Source organism: Neomonachus schauinslandi, chromosome 5, assembly GCF_002201575.2.
Source record: "Neomonachus schauinslandi chromosome 5, ASM220157v2, whole genome shotgun sequence".
Lineage (NCBI taxonomy): Eukaryota > Metazoa > Chordata > Mammalia > Carnivora > Phocidae > Neomonachus > Neomonachus schauinslandi.
Genome location: NC_058407.1, coordinates 67,817,793 through 67,837,010, shown reverse-complemented (window position 1 = coordinate 67,837,010; position 19,218 = coordinate 67,817,793). Strand labels below are relative to the sequence as shown.

The window sequence follows — 19,218 nt, the reverse complement described above, 5'->3', positions numbered from 1 at the left end:
CTTTAATACCCACAAAAAAACCCAGTAAGATTAAAGAGTATATTTAACAAACTATACCAGAACAAGTGTCTCAAAATAACATACCATATAAAAAAGGAATTTCTAAAATACAAAATTAACGGGATGCCTGGGTGGCTCAGTTAGTTAAGCACAGACTCTAGATTTCAGCTCAGGTCATGATCTCAGGGTCATGAGATCGAACCCCATGTCGGGCTCCATGCTGGGCATGAAGCCTGCTTAAGATTCTCGCTCTCTCCCTTCCCCTCTGCCCCTCTCCCTCTCTAAAAATAAATAAATAAATAAATAAATAAATAAATAATAAAATAAAATATAAAATTGTCTAGGAAAAACAACCACAGTATTTCAACCTAGACAGCCTTCCCACTGAAGTTTCAGATGATCTTAGAAGATTTCCACACTTGGATCAGATACTGTATTCTGACCTTTCATCTTCTTACAGAAAATAAAATGATTCCTCAGATTTTAAAAGTTTGGGACTATGGGACAAAGGAAATCCATCAACCTTTTCACTCTGCAGCTTAATTTTTAAAATGAGCTTCATTACAAAAATCCATTTCTTAGAGCATGTTATTTGAGTCTCTACAACAGCAAAATATGAGATAGGAGACTGTTTTCTAGTCTGAACAATTATATATATACTGTTTTTCCGGATCCTTGATGAAACATCAGATACGGATATCTTTTGTGAACTTCTATTTCATGCTACTGCGTGTACTATGTGCAATGCATTTAATTATCTTTGCCATTTTAGAGCGAATTTCTTTTAATATCCTTTAATATTTCTAATTGCAATAATGCTTATTGATATTACAGACATGTGTTAAAGTTCCATGCTTAGAGTTGTGATTGTTATAAGATAAATAAGGCAGAATCCTTTTCCTGAAGATATTTATAGATGTTGTTTCCTCATAAAAATAATACACATAAATGTATCTCTTTATGTGTGTGCATAAAGATGTCTGCGTGGGGACGTATTATATACGTGCGTGTGTATAAACATGTATATGTATGTATATCATTTGTCTGCACTGGATGTGTAAAGATGTTAAGTAGCACGATGGTGACTCATTTACACCTGTGTTTTGTTTAGTTCTTGAGAGGCAGGAACCAATTTAGGAGTATAGCAAAATCTTTTTTCTGTCATTTAGAAAGCCACCTTTTTTAAGATCCAAAAAGGATTTTCTCTTCTGGCAATATGGTTAGAGTGCCTCTTCTCTTTATATTATATTCTTTTCAAGAATTTTGAAATGGCTTTTACTCTAAACCTCATTCTGAATCACTCACTTTTACTTGATAAGTTTCCTTCAAATGCAGTAATTCTTTTCTCTGTTTCTCGCCAAGGGGGCTCTTGCCCCAGGAATCACCAAAAGTGTTCAGAGGAATTGCAGAAAGACTTTCATCTCCCAACCCATCATCATTCACCTTCCCTGAGGAGCGTGCACCCCACCTCAACAAGCCGACAACACTTCCCTTCTCCTTATACCTATTATTTGTCCTTCAGCCTCTGGGCTCCGGGAGCCCAATCAGATCGCTGCTTGGATGTGAAGAGACATTTGACCTCAAGACCGGAAGATGGACAGCTCAGGGAACAGCAGCATGGCAACAAGTGAGGAAGAACCCCGATCCTACCTGTCCTCACCCTCCCTTCTCTGTTGACTTCTCCTCTTCTGACATCTTGGCTTCCAAACCGCAAGCTTTACTCACTCTCCTCTCCAATTTACTCATCTCACTTTCTCTTATTCTTCAGAGTAACAATTCAAAGTTTTACAATATTGTAACTTGTGATCTTCTCCCCGATTGCAAGTGTACATTTTAATTACAGTCAGCAATGTCCTGCTCTGGGGGAAACATTTGCGCTCTGTATTCACCGCTCTCATGCTCTCATTCTTCCCGCCTCTCGTTACACCCAGTGCCTCCCTGATCTCTGCCTTCTTCCCTCACTTCCCTTCTCTGGGGGCCTCCATCCAGTACAACTGGCATGGAAACATATTGAAAGGCTCCTGCTTTTCACGTTATTTAAACATGTTCTACGTAGCTTCCCACCAATGATAAAAATCCAGTCACTCACTCAGAATGTCCCTTCAAGATAAAGTGGGGACAAAGGAGGAAGGCAAGGGGCAAAACGGCAATATTTGCCGTTACCAAAGAAGAGCCGCTGGTGCAAACAGCCTCCTGGGCCTCCGTGGCAGATGGACAAGTTGAGTAGCACTTACTTCTCTGTTGACCGGTGCTGCTTCTCTGTCTTCTAACCTGACTCTGCATTCTCCATCCTCAACCCATTATACTCCAAGACAACATGATAAACTAAATATGGACCTAGTATTTGTGTCTTCCCAAAGTTCATATGCTGAAGCCTAGCCCCCAGTGTGACGGTATTAGGCGGTGGAGCCTTTGGGAGAGGACTAGTCCCCGGGGGTGGAAATCTCACGAATAGGATCAGTGCCCTTACAAAAGAGACCCCAGAGGGCTCCTGCACGCCTTCCACCATGTGAGGACACAACAGAAGGCAGTCATCTACGAACCAGGAAGTGGGCTGTCACCAAACAACAAACTTGCCAGCACCTTCATCCTGGACTTCCCAGCCTCCAGAACTAGGAGCAATAAATGTTTGTTTTTTTAAGCCACCCAGTCTATGGTATTTTGTTGTAGCTGCAACAGACTAAGACACACACTCAAAATGATTATTTGGAAAGTGGGACATGACCATTCTTAAAAGTACCAGAGCTAGGAAAAACAAAATGATGGGATCGTGACTAGAAACCTTTGAGAGACAGAATTCTCTAGAAGAGAAGATGTAAATCATTCATGTTTATATATATGTTTCTGAATAACTGAAAGTTAGGAAAAATTCAATACCGATGTTAATCATATCTTTATTTTGGGGACAGAAAGATAGAAGCACAGAGATTGACTTGTCCTCTTTCTTTAAATTCCCATCCCCTTTGCTACCTCATCATTTTCCTGGCTCAGCATCTTCGCCTCACCTGGTTTCTTAGCGTGCTGTGCTTCTCTCCATCATAGCACTGAACACCCTGGATTGCAGTTGTCTATTTGTTTACCACTCTTTGCTTCTAGGTTACAATCTCCTTGATGACAAGGAAGATGTGTTTTGTTTTTATATTCCAACTGACATAACAAAGAATAGTTAGAATCAGCCCTCCCATCATGGGCACCAATCAACTTCCTAGCCATCCCTATAGATCTAGGTCAAGATAGAATGTATATTTGAAGTGCAAATGCAGCTTTGAAAGAAGGAGATTGCTAGCTCCCTAGTCAGACGTATTATCACCACCATGCTTTCTGCACATACACTTGCTGTACCCCGAGCATTTGGCAGTGCTTGACTGGAAATTAATGCTCCTTCCATGTTCGTTGATTGAATGTTTTCAGGCATAAAAAAATAAATCAGTTTGGCATGATCCACCAACAGAAGAGAAAATTCCATCTAGAATGTTTTAAGAAGCTCCTGGCCTGAATGCCGAATACTTGCAACAAAAGGCTTTCTTCAGGTCTAATTGGATTTATACTCCTGAACTCTCCTCTCTCTGTCTCCATTCAACGATTCTAGAGAAAAATACCTAGAAAAGTATTCGTTATTCTGTGTTTAATCAAACCCAGCAACACATTATCATATTTCACAGTCTTTCCTGAATTGGGTCGAAAAACTCAAGTTTGCCAGCACAAATGAAGTTAGCATTTTTTCCTTCCTTGAGATTATTCCTGTCAATTCTCTTTTATCCAAGGTAAAATGGAACTCAAAGGTAATTTTTAAGAAAGAAGAAATGATATCAGAAGAACCTCAATTGTAATCATTAATCTTCTCTAATATCTCTACAAAGTATTTTCCCTATAAGTTTGAAATTGCATGACATTTTTAAGTGGCCACACAAATACCAATATACTAGAGAGTATTCTGTTAAAATGCAAATATACCCACATCTAGCCTTCTTCTTTCATACAGCAGGCAGAATGATTCTTTCAAAACTTAAAATGATCACAATATCCCCCTTGCTCTCAACCCTTCCCTGATTCTCTTCATACTTTGAATACAATTTAAAGTCTTTGCTATGGCCACAGTGTGCCCCAGGGAAGCCATCCTCTACCTCTGTCCCCCTCCCAGCCACCCTGGCCTCTCTCTGTCCCCTGAACATTCACCACACCTTTCTGGCCCTCCTCTTGAGATGCTATTAACCCACCTGTTTTCAGGGCTCACTGGCCAATTTATTATAGGCCTCTGCTCAGAGGGCACCTCCTCAGAGAGGCTCTGTCTCACATCCCTTTCTTACCTGAACTCCTTCTTCACAACACTCTGTTCTACTCCATGACATTGTTTGCTTATGTATTTACAGTCCGTCTTCCTCATTAGAATATAAGTTTCAGGGGCGCCTCGGTGGCTCAGTCGTTAAGCGTCTGCCTTCGGCTCAGGTCATGATCCCAGGGTCCTGGGATCGAGTCCCACATTGGGCTCCTTGCTCAGCGGGGAGCCTGCTTCTCCCTCTGCCGCTCCCTGCCACTCTGCCTACTTGTGATTCCTCTCTCTCTCTCTGTGTCAAATAAATAAATAAAATATTTAAAAAAAAAAAAAGAATATAAGTTTCACGAGGGTAGAGACCCTAATTTGTTCACTGGTGTTAACTACAGTACCTAAAAGAGAATTAATTCCCAGGAGAAACAGAATTTTAAAAGGCAAAGTGAACCTTAGAGGTTGCATCCTTCACAAATATTTTATTGACCACATGAAGAAACTGAGGCTCAACAATCAAATGAGTTACTCAAGGTCACAGTTAATAAGCTGTAGAACTGGATCTTAGTTATACTTATTTCTGGCCCAATAGCTTTGGAATATAAGAAACAAACATGAAGGAGGGGAATGCCCATGCTGACTTCTAACTTTTCAGAAATTTACACTGCTTTCCAGAAAAGTCTCTCTGTAAAAGCTCTAATAGTTTTTCATCTCAGTTTATTTTTGTTTTCCTCCCATTCACCAAGAGTAAGTCCTAGTGTGATTTTGCAAATCCCAGAACGTGAAAGCTAACAGGGTGTGACAGCTGGTGTGTCCCATGCTCCTCACACTCAGTGGTCTGTAACAGGGTAAATGACACAATTACCTACTGTAATTACCACTGCTGACAATACAGTTTCCCTGGTGAATGCTTTATGAAATTCAGAAATGCTTTTCTTGTCAATCCGATCCAAATCTTTGCCTACATATTTTGGTCAATATTTTGCTAAATAAATGTATAAAAATTAAAGCCCAAATCTAAGTGGACATTTATTACTTAGCATAATTCAAGTACTGTGTATGCATTCTGCTTTCATCTCATTTTTTTTTTTTTGCATGGAAATGCAAATCTTTTTAACAAAGTTTTGCTTTAAATCAAGAAATCTGTTCTCACTGGTTATAAAGACACACAAAATACTGCATAGAAAAATAGATACACCAAAAGAGTCAGAACTGAATAAACAGAGCATTGGCCAAAACCCTGATCTACAGTACTCTGCTCTACAAACTTGTTACTTACTTCATTTCAACTATAAAGGACACTTGAGAATACAAACAGACACAAACAACTGTAATAGTTGACTGTTCTAAGTTTGGCTGCCAGCCAAAATCCTTCACCAATTACAGATAGGCTGTCAAAATAAAAAATAAAAATGCAAAGGGACACACTGGTCTGCAGATATAACGTGTTTCACTTTTCTTAAAACAAGTGCAATTACCAAATTTCCATTCTAAGGCTGGGATTAGCAGATGGAATACTTTAAATTTAGTATTAAAAAGTGTCCCACTTCGGAGAAAGTAGCACAAATTCTTTTTGCAAGCACAGTCAAGGAACACACTCTTTTCTCCCTGTGGATAACACCAATTTGTTAACAGAAGTACATTAGCAACCAGATTATTTTGATTTTGCAAATAAGTGGTTCCTGTTTAATGATGCAATATATTCCTACCAGAAGGCCAATTATCATTAAATGGAACTAATCATGTTCTTACTGGCTTCACATGTTCTACCACGGTCTGGCATCATCAGCAGACACCAAAGAACAAATAGGTGAGGAGATCAAAAGCAAAGGACGTGTGCCTGATAATCAATGTTGAATGTGCTCAGTGTGAAAAGAGGGCTGATATGTAATTCAAGTACACAGTACTTGAAACAGTGATCTTTATTCCAGAGCGACACAAAAGAATTGGACCCATCTTAACTTTTCAATTTAATATTCTTGTTCTTTGTAACAAAATTAGGGGGAGATAAGTGCTATCCAAACCTCAAGATGGAAGCGCCATGTGAATATCAAGAATGATGAGTCAAGATAAGGATATAAATCTCTGTATACAGAATAATATACTAAGAGGAGAAAATTTTACATTTTAAAATAAAACAACATGCAATGTTAGTTAATGATACAACCAATGTTGGAGAATCCCTTATGCAAGTGAAAGCCATGGAAAATCAGTAAATCCCATCTAAATTTTTTAGAATCTGCTGTTATCCAGTAACCACTTAAAGAATTGCAGCATACCCACCCATAAAACAGACCATGGTAAACCCCCTACTTCCCATATGACACAATCAAGGTCAAAATGCAGTCTCGTGCAAGCTGAGACTAAATATGTTATTCCAATTTCCAATCCCACTGTACCCTATATAACTCTCCCAGCCTGAGAAGTGTCCTCAATTATTGGTCAGCATTTTGTTTCAGGCTGTTTGGAACTGCTAATTTCTTTTCCTGCAATGTTCCTCTGCAGGCTCTTCCTCGTGACCCCAGTGAGGCCTTATCTGATCACATAATCTAAGTAGGTGCCCAATGCTGGTATCCATAACATAGCTTCCTAGCAAATAGTTAGCATTTGATAACATTCATCCACTTGTTTGTTTACTTCTACCCCCTATATGGTAAAGTCCATCAGGAATTGTCTGACTAGCACTGTGCCCAGCCCATAGAAGACTTTCAACAGATACGAGCTAGATTAATGTATCCTTCAGACTAAAGGGCTTTCCCCCACCCCATGCCTTTTATCACACTTCGTAATTTTAAATTTGAAATTTTCTAGGTCAAGAGACTAGTAAATATGCAGTTGAGGGCTAAGACTAACAGCTTCTACACTCAATGTAGAATAACTATACAATATCAGGCTTTTATCTGAATGCAGTTACATTTCAAGAGACATGATATTTTATAAAGCATATCTAAATTTGGATAAAAAAAGAGTCCAGGGGTGCCTGGGTGGCTCAGTCAGTTAAGCGTCTGCCTTCAGCCCAGGTCATGATCCCGGCGTCCTGAGATCGAGCCCCACATCGGGCTCTGTGCTCAGCAGGGAGCCTGCTTCTCCCTCTCCCTCTGCCTGTTTGTCTGCCTACTTGTGATGTCTCCCTCTCTCTATGTCAAATAAATAAATAACATCCTAAAAAAAAAGAGTCCAATAATATAATTTCATTCTACTGTATTGATTTTACTTACGAGTGAGAACTATTTCTATAAAAATAGCCTGAATTATAACTTTCAAACTGAAGTATGAAAGGGAGTAATTTCAGTTTCAGCATATTAACAGAGTCTGCTGTAAAAGCAAAATACTGGATTAGCAGAGTTTAGTGTATCTTTTAAAAAAATCACTTGGAATCACTTCAGAAGAATTAGAAAACCTAGTTTCTTGAAGATATATTTCCTATTGATGGAACTATCTAGTCACTAGAATTAGCTGAAACCAGATTGATGTTTAGAGGATTAAAATATGAAGCCCCAGTTACAGGAATCCTGTGTTTAAGAGTAGGACACGGGGTTGTGATGTTCCTGCAGTAATGAATCACAAAGATGCCAGAGGCAAGTTGCTTTGGAAATGTACAGATGTCACCCTGGTAGTCACATACATTACTACAAGGTCTTCATGGACCGACTCAGCATTTCAGAGATGGACTAGGCACATGCAATGAAATAATACATGGTAACTCTGGCACTTCCGGGCTAAAAGGCTATTTTCCTCATTCATTTTTATGCATAGGATGGTAATGGAATAAAAATGCAGAATGAAAATATTTATTAGCAAATCTCTTCCTCCAGACATCACCAGTAACCGCACAGGCTGGCTTGCATTATCTTCTATTTGCCGACACTGTCATACATTTTCAACTACACTGAAATTGTTATTTCCTAACCTAGACCTAGGAGTACATGAAGGTTTTAGAATATCAGTTTCCTTTAGAAATTTCTTTTTTTTTTAATTTGGGATCTTTTTTATTTTTATACACATGACAAGATTTTACACCAAGAATAGTCAGTTAAATAGTACAAATTTACATTTGTGATGAATGTTAAAAAAAAATAGAAATTTCTTTTCTAACCTGCCTTTGTCCTTCTGAAAAGATTCCCATAAATAGTACTGACTCAACAAAAAAAGTATCTTTTAAAAAGACAGGCCTATTGATTACATGTTATAATAAATAATGAAGCACAAATACGTGGTTCTGTATTACTAACAGCCACATTAATTATGTTGAGGTTGGTTCGCTATCCATATAGCAGCAATACTTATATGCATATTTTGCATATTTAACATTCTACTACTTTGGGTATATATAATTTATACTGGTATAATCAAATAGAGTTGGTATGAACAGGAAAATGCCTCATCATTTGGCTGGCATTTATATCCAAGCTTATATTTAGCTACTACTTGTTGAACTTTTACAATATTTGAAGTTCCATAACACGAGATTTCCTTTGTCCTTTGATTTAATTTTCACAACTACCCTATGAAATAGGTATTGGTATTGTTGTTCCCACTTTCAGATGAGGTAAATGAGGCATTAAGAAATTCATCTAAGGCCACAGATTTTGAATTGGGGGTGCTAGGATTCAAAGTCAAACCTGTTGAATTCTTTTTTTTTAATTTATTATTTTTAAAGATTTTATTTATTTGTTTGTCAGAGAGAGAGCACACAAGCAGGGGAAGCTGCAGGCAGAGGGAGAAGCAGGTTCCCCGCTGAGCAAGGAGCCCGATATAGGACTCGATCCCAGGACCCTGAGATCATGACCTGAGCCAAAGGCAGACTCCTACCTGACTGAGCCACCCCAGCATCCCAGATCTGTTGAATTCTAAGTGTGAACTTTTAAACACTAAAATAATTTGACCTAATCAATCTAATTATCTTCTTTATTAAAATGTTGTATCTTATGAAAAGTAAATATGCTACCCCTTGACTGTCCCAGCCATATGGCCACCCTGTGGATTTGGCTACCACAAGGCACTATTCCAATATTCAAGATCTTACAGATGGTGTTTCTTGTGGGTTTCACTCTGGAACTCTGGAACCATCCTTTGAAGTAAGGATCATGTCCTATTTTAAGGGTCCCACTTTAGGATGAGGTTTGACTAACACACATCAACAGAAGAGTCATAATGAGGAGACTCAATTAGGAATAATAAGGGAGGAAAGAGTTATTTTTATAAAAAGGATACTCTCAGAGATTTAGTATTCTTATGCACATTTTTTTTTTTTTGAGTACTGTTGAATGGAACCAAGATTAGACATGTCCTGTATTCCACGGGGCAAAATAAGATTGGCCTAGTCAGGGTTCCAGAAACACAGTATTTATTCCATGATAACTTCATTTGTATTAGCCCCCTTGCCTAAAATCCCCTTTCTTCACCCAGTTCACCCAAATTATATCCTTCCTGAAACACCTAACTCATGTTCCATCACTTTAACAAAAATGTTTCTGACTGAGACAATCCCCATTGAATTCCTCTTCCTCAAAACTCCTAGGAAATATTATATTGGCTTCTTTTGATTGTTCTTTCTTTTTTAAGATTTTATTTATTTATTTGAGACAGAGAGAGAGAGGGAACACAAGCCGGGGGAGTGGGAGAAGGAGAAGCAGACTCTTCTCTGAGGAGGGAGCCTGACATGGGGCTCGAGCCCAGGGCTCGATCCCTGGGATCACGACCTGAGCCAAAGGTAGACGCTTAACCGACTAAGCCACCCAGGCACCCCTTGATTGCTCTTATTTGTTATAAAAACTTTCAAACAAACTAACCTCTTTGAGGATAGGACCTGTATCTTTGAAAATGAAAGCAGATATCTATAAAAGTTACTTTAAGTAAGTAAATTAATAAAGTAGTAAAAGCAAAAGATCCACACATAGTGGGAAAACACACTTAAATATCCCAAGGGTTAAGAAAGAATCCCAATGGAAATTATGAAATACTTAGAACTAATAATATATATAGAATACTAAATATTAAAATTTGTGGGATGTAGTTTAAGTAACGATTAGATGTAAATTTATAAACGTAAATGCATTCATTGAAAAAAAACATGGCTTTCAAAACAAGAAGATATGAGCATCAGTATTTATTAGTAGTGTGATTTTAAACAATATACTGAATATGCCAATGCTTCATGCTCATCACTTACCCAATAGGGCTCATAATACCAAATTATTGTGTTGTTTTGAAGATTAAATAATATATGTAAAGCATCTAGAACTATGTTTGACACATTGGAGGAATTATTTTTTTATATTATCACCATTTCCACTTAAAAAGCCAAAAAAAATCCAAAGTTATAAAGAGAACCGACATTTTACCAATGGCATTAAAACATTTAAAGGGAGAAGAAAGTGGCTGCCCCAGTTTGCATTCCCACCAACAGTGCAAGAGGCTTCCCCTTTCTCCACATCCTAGCCAACACCTGTTGTTTCAAAAAAAATGAGCAAAGGGAAGGGGTGGAGGACAAACCAAGAAACAGACTCTTAAGTACAGAGAACAAACTGATGGTTACCAGAGGGAAGGAGGTTGGAGGGTGGGGGAAATAGGTGAAGCGGCTTAGGAGTACACTTATGATGAGCACTTATGTGTAGAAGAGCTGAATCACTATATTGTACACCTGAAGCTAATATTACACTGTGTGTTAACTAACTGGAATTTAAATAAAAATTTTTTAAAAAGTGTAAGTGTTAATAAACATGTAAGTAGAAGCCTATGGAAAAAAAAATAGAGGGAGACAAAAGAATGTCTGCATTAAGCCTGGATAAGAGAAACTGAAGGAAGTAGAATTAGCTACCTTCCTCCTACATTATCTGGAGAAAGAGCACACTGACCAACATACACCAGTATCCCAGTATCCTTAGAATTATCTTATTAATTCTTGCTGTAGCTATAATTCAATTATTCTGACTGTTTTTGTACCAAAGGAGAATGCTGTACCTAGGCCATAGAGAGCAATAGTTTTCTTGACTACATTGGTAGAAGGGACTACCAGTGAAAAATGTGTGTGTAAAACAATCAAAATAGGAAGAATAGGAAAGAGAATAAGAAAATAGAAGAAAAAAATATGAGCCCATAAAGAAGTAGGGGGGAAAAACATGCAGATAGGCAAAATAAAAGTTACAATGGTCTGGTTATTATAGGCCAAGAGGCAAGGGCAACAACAGTATAAAATGCCAGAATGATATGAGCAAAAGGGATTTAAAGTAGGCATTTAGGAGGTCACTGATGATTTCCATGGCAGCAAATTCAGAAGAGGAGAGAAAGAAGCCAGTTTAGAAGAGGTGAGTAAATGGTAAAGAAGTGCTGGTGAAGCCAAGTATTAAACATGTTCTTCACATATTTTATGATTAGTTAGCTAGAGTGGGGTCCTCTCCATTCAACAGAATGTCAAATCCATAGGAACTATTTTACCCAGGGTAATTAGGAGTCAGTCAGGGGAAGAGAGAAGTCACAAAAGGTAATACATACATACTTAAACATTTTAAGTTAAAAATATATAAATGAACATTTACTTGTCAGTCTTGAATGGAGGCCAAAGTCTTTTGCTTTGAGTTTCTCAAAGTTCCTTTCATAAATCACACCAATTCTGTATTCTGTAGGAGTTCCAGCTTTAATTCATTTAAAGTGGAGTGAGAAATTAAAGACAACTGCAGAGCAATCTGAAGAATTGTAGATTTCTATGATTTTTTTCCCAATGTTTTACAGTTCTCTTACCTATACCTAATTTGATAATACATTTTAAGTGGCTTGACTCAACCAAGTGTTTCCTATATATTCGACTTACTTTTTTTGTGTGTGAAACAACACTCTTTTTGGAAAATATTAGCTTATTTGGTGAGTTGGTTAAGTTGTGATTGGTTAAAAGTGCTACTGTCTAGGGAAAATTGCCACCTTTCTTTCCACACTCATACCATCTCTGTAAAATTCTCTGTTCTCTACCCTAAGGGAAAATACATTCAGATATATTAAGAGGTTGCCAGCTGAAAAGCTCTGCCTTAAAAGAAATCTATTAATTGACCACATAGCCTATATATAACTGACACTGATCCAATTCCTTCTAATACAACTTACAGAGCTATTTTAAATAAGAAAATATATGCACTCTGGAAACTATCAAGCACTTATAAAAGTAAGTGTTGATTATTATGAGAGAGAAGAAAGATCTTGTCATTTAGTTTTAACCCTTCTGCTTACCCAACAATTGTTTATTGACCACCTATTATAGACCAGACATTGCTAGACACTGGATATACAATGATGAAAACACAGAGATGTTTTCTGCACTTTTGAGGCTTATAATGAAGGAAAGAGGAATTAAACAGATGGATAGACAAGCCACAGTGAGTGTTATCAAGAAAAGTTTTGGATGTTTTGAGAATAACATGGTAGACCAATATTAAATTGAGTGGTCCCAGATAACTCTTGAAGATCTGAAGAATGGATTACAATCAGTCCAGCAAAAACAGGAGAAAGAAAGAATTGTTGCAAGCAGAAGGAACAGGATGGGCAAACGCCCAAATGTAGGCAAGAAACTCATGAATCTGAGGCCTGAAGAAAAGCTGGGTGTCTAAAGTGAGGTGTGACAGAAGGAATGGCATGAGACAAGGCTGGAAAGGTAGGCATAAGCCAGATCATGCAGGACCCTTTAGGACACATTAAGAGATGATCTATTTTTTACCCTAAGATCAATGGGAAGCCACAAAAAGGTATTAAAGATTTAAAAAAAAAAAATCACTTTGCGGTGGGGAGAATGGGTCAGAGCAGGGCAAGTATGGAAGCAAAGAGGACATTAAAGGATAGGGTCCTTGGCTACAGTGGGTCATGGAGACACACGGAGAGAGACAAAATATATTTAGAGATGAAATTGCTAAACTTGCTAATAGATTAGATTATTCTATTAGTTTGGGGTGGGGGACAGACAGAAGGCATAAGAGAGATCAAGATTCAAGCCTCCATGAGGATTAGGCCTAGGCCCTAGGGGTGAAAGTAGAAGAGAAAGTCTACACATAGCAGTTATGATCGTAAATAATGACAAAAATGGATAAACCACACACATCCGCATATATTTTCTTGACATTCATGAACCCATGCAAACTAATCCCTATGCAACTTTGTCTCAGCCACTCCATCCCATCCCATTCCTGACACACACAAACCATCCTGAGTTGAACTGGGCCACTTGCTATTTCCTGATAAGGCTTTGAGTTCCTTCATTGCAAAATCCATTTCTTAAAAACCATTCTCTGGGCGCCTGGGTGGCTCAGTCGTCAAGCGTCTGCCTTTGACTCAGGTCATGATCCCGGGGTCCTGGGATCGAGCCCTGCATTGGGCTCCCCACTCCGCGGGAAGCCTGCTTCTCCCTCTCCCACTCCCCCTGCTTGTGTTCCTGCTCTCGCTATCTCTCTGTCAAATAAATAAATAAAATCTTTAAAAAAAAAAAAAAACATTCTCAATCCTGGCGAATCTTGACATCTTACTTATTTTTCACAATCACTATGTCCTCAGAATGCTCAATCTAGAAATGAGTCATGTTTGACTCCTCCCTTCCCCTCCTTCTGTACAACCCATAAATCACAAGTCTTGATGATTTTCCCTCAAAATGTCAATCCATCCACTTTTCTCCATTTCCAGGGCTATCACCCTGGCCAGGGTCATCATTATACATTGCCTACAAGAGTCTCCTCGGTGGTCCTTCCAATTCCACTTTCACCTCAAACCAAACCATTCTCCAACAGTCCTTACAAGCATGTCTTTAAAACATAAATCAGATCGAGTCTCTCCTTTGCTTAAAAGACTCCACAGCTTACTATGATACCTAGACTAAAATCCAAACATTTTCCTTGATTTAAGACTGAGTGATTTGGCCCTACCCTATCCTTCATTCTCCCTTCGTGCCACCTTCTTCTTTGCTCACTATGCTACAAGCCCGATGCCTCTTTTCAGTCCCTCCAACACATTAACCTTTTCTCCTAGCTGAGGGCAGCTCGATATGCCTGGCAGTCATTATCTTTTCTCTAGTATCTATCTCCCAAAGGAAGTTATAAATTCTTTGGGGTCAAGGACTTATTTGTACAGTTTATTACTCAAAGCCCATGCTCAGTAAATATGTGCCAATTGTTTCACAAATTTGAAAGGGTTAAAAGACAATTTTCATGAACTTTCAAGCTATCATCATCATCACCACCGTAGTTTTAATTTACTGGACACTTACTATGAACCAGGAATTATATGAAACACTTTTCACTGAGTCTTTACAACAACCTCACAAGATAGAAGCTGTTATCCCAACTGTAATAATCATGATAAAACGAAGGTGGAAGGGGTAAATATATCTTGCCCATTGTCACTCAGCAATTAAATAAGAGAGCTGGGATCTTAACCCTGATCTGTCTATCTCTACAAATAATTAGTTATTCCACCTTCCTGAATGATCAAGAGCTTTAAATGAAGCACTTAATTTTTCTCTAGATTTGAAAAAAAAAAACATTTTAACAATCCAAAATTTGTAAAAATCAGTACATGTGTGATCGGTTTCTGCATTCTCTACATTGTTTAGATATCTCATGCTGATAGTGCACTGCTTTGGTTGCTATTTTGGGAACATGGTTGCCTAGCAACAAGCATTATCAGACTGAATGATATTCCAGATTGTATTTTGTTATAATATAGTTAACATAGTATTCATATAGAACTATTTGAGGAACAATGTGGGCAAATTTAGTGCAATGTATTATAAAGCAGGAAGTCTACAATAAAGCATGAACAATAAGCTTTTCTGTTCAGGAACGCTTTCGTTTCCAAATACATTCAAGTCATCAAACGTATTTGGAATCCAACGTGGCTGGAGGTGACAACAAGGAACTGAGGATGGTGAAACTTTAAAATCGAACCAGTTAAGAGTAGTAGGGGGTGGAGAGAACTGTTTACTCTATAAAGGGGGAAAAAACTGCTCCACAGATACCAGATCCTATCCAGAATTCTCACAGCTACCTTCTCTTGGAACCAGATGTAACTGAGAAGGAACATATGGCTAGCTCCACACAAAGCCATCACCACTAGCAAAACAAGCAAAACAAAGCACGTATCTCGAAAACAGTGACTTTAATATTATCATCTTCTTACATGAAAAATAAATGAGTGGGGAAAATATGGGTACATACGACATATCCAAAGCATGAACCAGGAACAAGGCAAAGGGATCTCAACTCCTTGTCAACTAAATCATATTTCTCTTCCCTCAGCTTATTTATTAAAACATTCTATTTCCAGAAGTAAGTGATGAATTTAATTGTAAAATTCAAGCAAATTTACTTCATGATAAAAGGGATTTGAACAAAATGAAGGATAATGAGATGATTCACTTTTTTGCAAGACATCTAGTAATCCCAGTGTCTGACATAAAGCTCATCGCCCCTGATGACTTGAGAGGCAACCTAAAAACCATGTTGATTAAAAATGCCCCTCTTGGTACTGATGTGTTCTTAAAAAAAGTAGGGAGAGAAAAATAAATTATAATGAAGAGGGAAAGGAAAGAAAAGAAATAATAAACGGAGTAAGGTGACAGAAAAGAAAGATCCCAGGATTTGCCATCTGAAAAGCTAGTCAGGGACCTGGTGTTTAAAAATTGTGAGTCCCTGTACCAGTTTAATTTTTGGAATCAAAATTTTCTCCTCTGTGAAATGGAGATAATATTGCCTTCCTTGTCTAATTTACAGATTTCTGTGAAGCTAGAAAAGATCGATCAGCGAGGTCACTGTTATACTTTCTCACAGCTCAGTTTATGATGGGTGTGGGCAGAGAGAATAGGCTGGTAGTTTATCATCTAGGCAAGTGTTTCCAGATGATTCTTAACTTGATAATTATGCTCTCCAACCTGAAAAAGACTTTGACAACTCATATAATTTTTTAGAAATCAATGAGAAAAACATCAGCCGCCAAAATAAATAAAAGGGTTAAAGGAATATGGGCACACAATTCACAAAAGAAAACAAAAAGCAATATACACATGATGGAACAATGTTCATATTATAATAAAAGACATTTAAAAATACCAAGACATATCTATCTTTGTATTTTTGTAAATCTGCAAAATTTACAAGTAAAAAAGGAAAAACCACCAGTACAAATGAAAGTTCAGACAACTAGCCTTTTCATATACTGCTGGTGGGAATATAAATTGGTACAAACTCTCAGAGGGCAATTTCATATATCTCAAGTATTTCATATATATATATATATGTGTGTCTGTGTGTATATATATATATATATATATATATCTCAAGTATTTCATATATATATGTATATATATATATATATATACATATATATCAAGTATTAAAATGTACAGAACTTAGGCCTAATCATTCTCTTTCTAGAAATGCATCCTAAGGAAATTATCAGAGAAGGTTACAAAAATTCCTGCACCATGTATTATCTGTAAAACTGACATTTTGAAATTAAAATTTCAACCATATAGGCTGGCTAAATAAATTAATTTATCTATTTTATAGAACATTATGCCACCATCATAAATTATGTTGTAAAATATTATTGATATATGAGAAAATATTTATACTAAATTAATAATTTGAAAAGATTAAAAGTATGATAGCATGATTCCAATTTAACTTAAAAAGGTACACATACATTGCATACACAGATAAAAGAATAAAACTACTTCTAAAGTATTAACCAGCAGTATCTCTAGGAGATGGGATACTGGGAGATTTTAATCACCTTCCTCCTTCTTTGGGTTTTTCTGTATTTATTTTCCTGGAGACGTTTATTACATCTGCATCAGAAAAAAAAAAAAAATGACTCCTATACAAAAGAAAACATGTAGCAATATGAAAGCAGCAAATTTAGGGTTTCATGTAAATATGGTACATTTGAATTCACCAATGTCAAGCTTTTTTAAATATATGTGTTTGCTTTCCTCTGAATTTCAGTAGGGTTTCTATTGGTAAATATTATCTGCATTCATTTTGGTGGGCTGGTTCTATTATGTACATAAGGATTTTGCAAAATTAAAAAGGAAAGCTTATCTGTAACTTTTAAAAATACTTAGAAGATGTTTAAAAGGGTTAGAAACATGGGTAAGAGTTTCTTCTTGGGACAATATCAATAAATTCACCAGAGAAAGTATAATCTAATCAGGAGGATGCCTGATAGATAAAGCAAACTAGAAAGGAATAATACCAGAAAAAACGTTTTGAGCTGAAAGTGCCTCAAATTTGCATTTACTACTGATACAGAAGAAGATTCAGCTATTGATAGAAGGCAGAGGCTAATGCACGGAGATGAACAACCTCATTCTATTCCTCTGCTGGGGTAATCTTGGAATAACATTCAGGTCATTATGTTGCAGTAGAAGAAAAAATACAGACATAACAGGTTTGGTTTAGTAAAGAGGAATAAATATGAGTAAGGAGCTAGCAGGACTGACAGGGATATGAGCTCATTGTGTGGCATGTAACTGAGTTTAATTTTGGATACTATATCTGAGAAATTCTAGGCAATGGATCTAAGAAATGACAAAGAACCATGGCAGCTGCCTACTAGTGTTTATAAGGCATACCCTGAACTTCTCCTTACATAGAACCAGGGAAGTATGGCACCTGGATGTTAACAAAGGAGAAAAAGTCTCAATTTAATTCGGGCTCAGCTTTCTGGTGAACTATTTGATCATCAGTCTTAGGAAGGCACTCATAAACCCCACAGATATCCTATACCAGATGAGATAAAGTGTATACATACACAAAATTCCATCCTCCCTAATACTTTGTATTCCTTATAACTCTGATGCGATGTGCTTTGATGCTCTTGGTAGTTAATCAACAAATATTTGTTGAATGAATTAATGAACCCAAATATCTACTGATACTCATTCAAATCCCAAAACTATTATGGGAACCCAGTGATGAACAAAGCAGAACCAGGAGACATTTTCCCTGCCTTCAAGGAGCTTACAGGAGCTAAGGAAAGATAGGCAAGAAGTAAGAAAAACACACGGAGGGGGTTGTGTGTATTAACTTCTGAAGGAAACACAGCAGGTAAAATGATGGGGAACCACAGGGCATGGGGAAGGGGCTACTGAGAGTGAACATGGAAGGAATATTTAAGTTAAAACCTAAAAGATGAGGAAGAGCCAAATGTGCAAAAAGGAAAGGGAGGAAAGCGTTTCAAGTAAAAGAGACAGGATATAGGACTGAAGAAGAAAGAGGTTTAGGATTTCTTCCAGGACATAAAAAGAGGTCAGTGAGACTAAACATAAGAAGCAAGACATAGAGTAGACTGAGACAAGGTAGGAGAGGTGACATTAATAGAGTGCCTTAGACTTGGATAATGGGAGGGAGAAAGAGACAAGGGTCTGGATTTGAGCTCTTATTGGAAAACCTAAACAAAGAACATGTAGATGAATTGAGTGTGGAAGGAATCAAGAGCATCCTCAATGCCTGTGGCTTTAACAAAAGTGTGGTGGCTGAGGCCAAAATGGGTTAGATTGGGAGAGAAATGTTTTCCTCTTCTGAATTTCAGCTTGCTCCTTGGGTACAGTAATCTCTTTTATAGTTGAATAATAGAATAGAATATCATAGTATCTGGTTAGGCATATGCTGTTGTAGGCACTTCAAAAATCTAATACTTTTAATCTTGACAACACCTTCATACAGTGGGTAAAATTTCTCCATTTTACCAACAGAGAAAAGAGTCTCAGGGTGGGTAGAGTGAACTGGTTGAGTTTCCTGGCTAGTAAGAGACAGGTTTCTTCATACACCCCTCACCTCCTAACTCTTAGCCAATGTTTTCCCCTCATTTCTTTCACCCCTCATTTTGCATCCATCCTTATAATTTTATATAAGCAAATGACCAGAGCTCATTGCTTATAACTGTTTAGCAATCATCTGTCTTTTATCAGTTTTAGTTAAGTG

General features: G+C 37.4%; 1 protein-coding gene across 1 annotated transcript in view; it reads right to left on the bottom strand.

Annotated features, from left to right (window-relative positions):
- NELL2 (neural EGFL like 2) overlaps positions 1–19,218 on the bottom strand; it is a 344,834-nt gene that overhangs the window by 110,509 nt on the left and 215,107 nt on the right.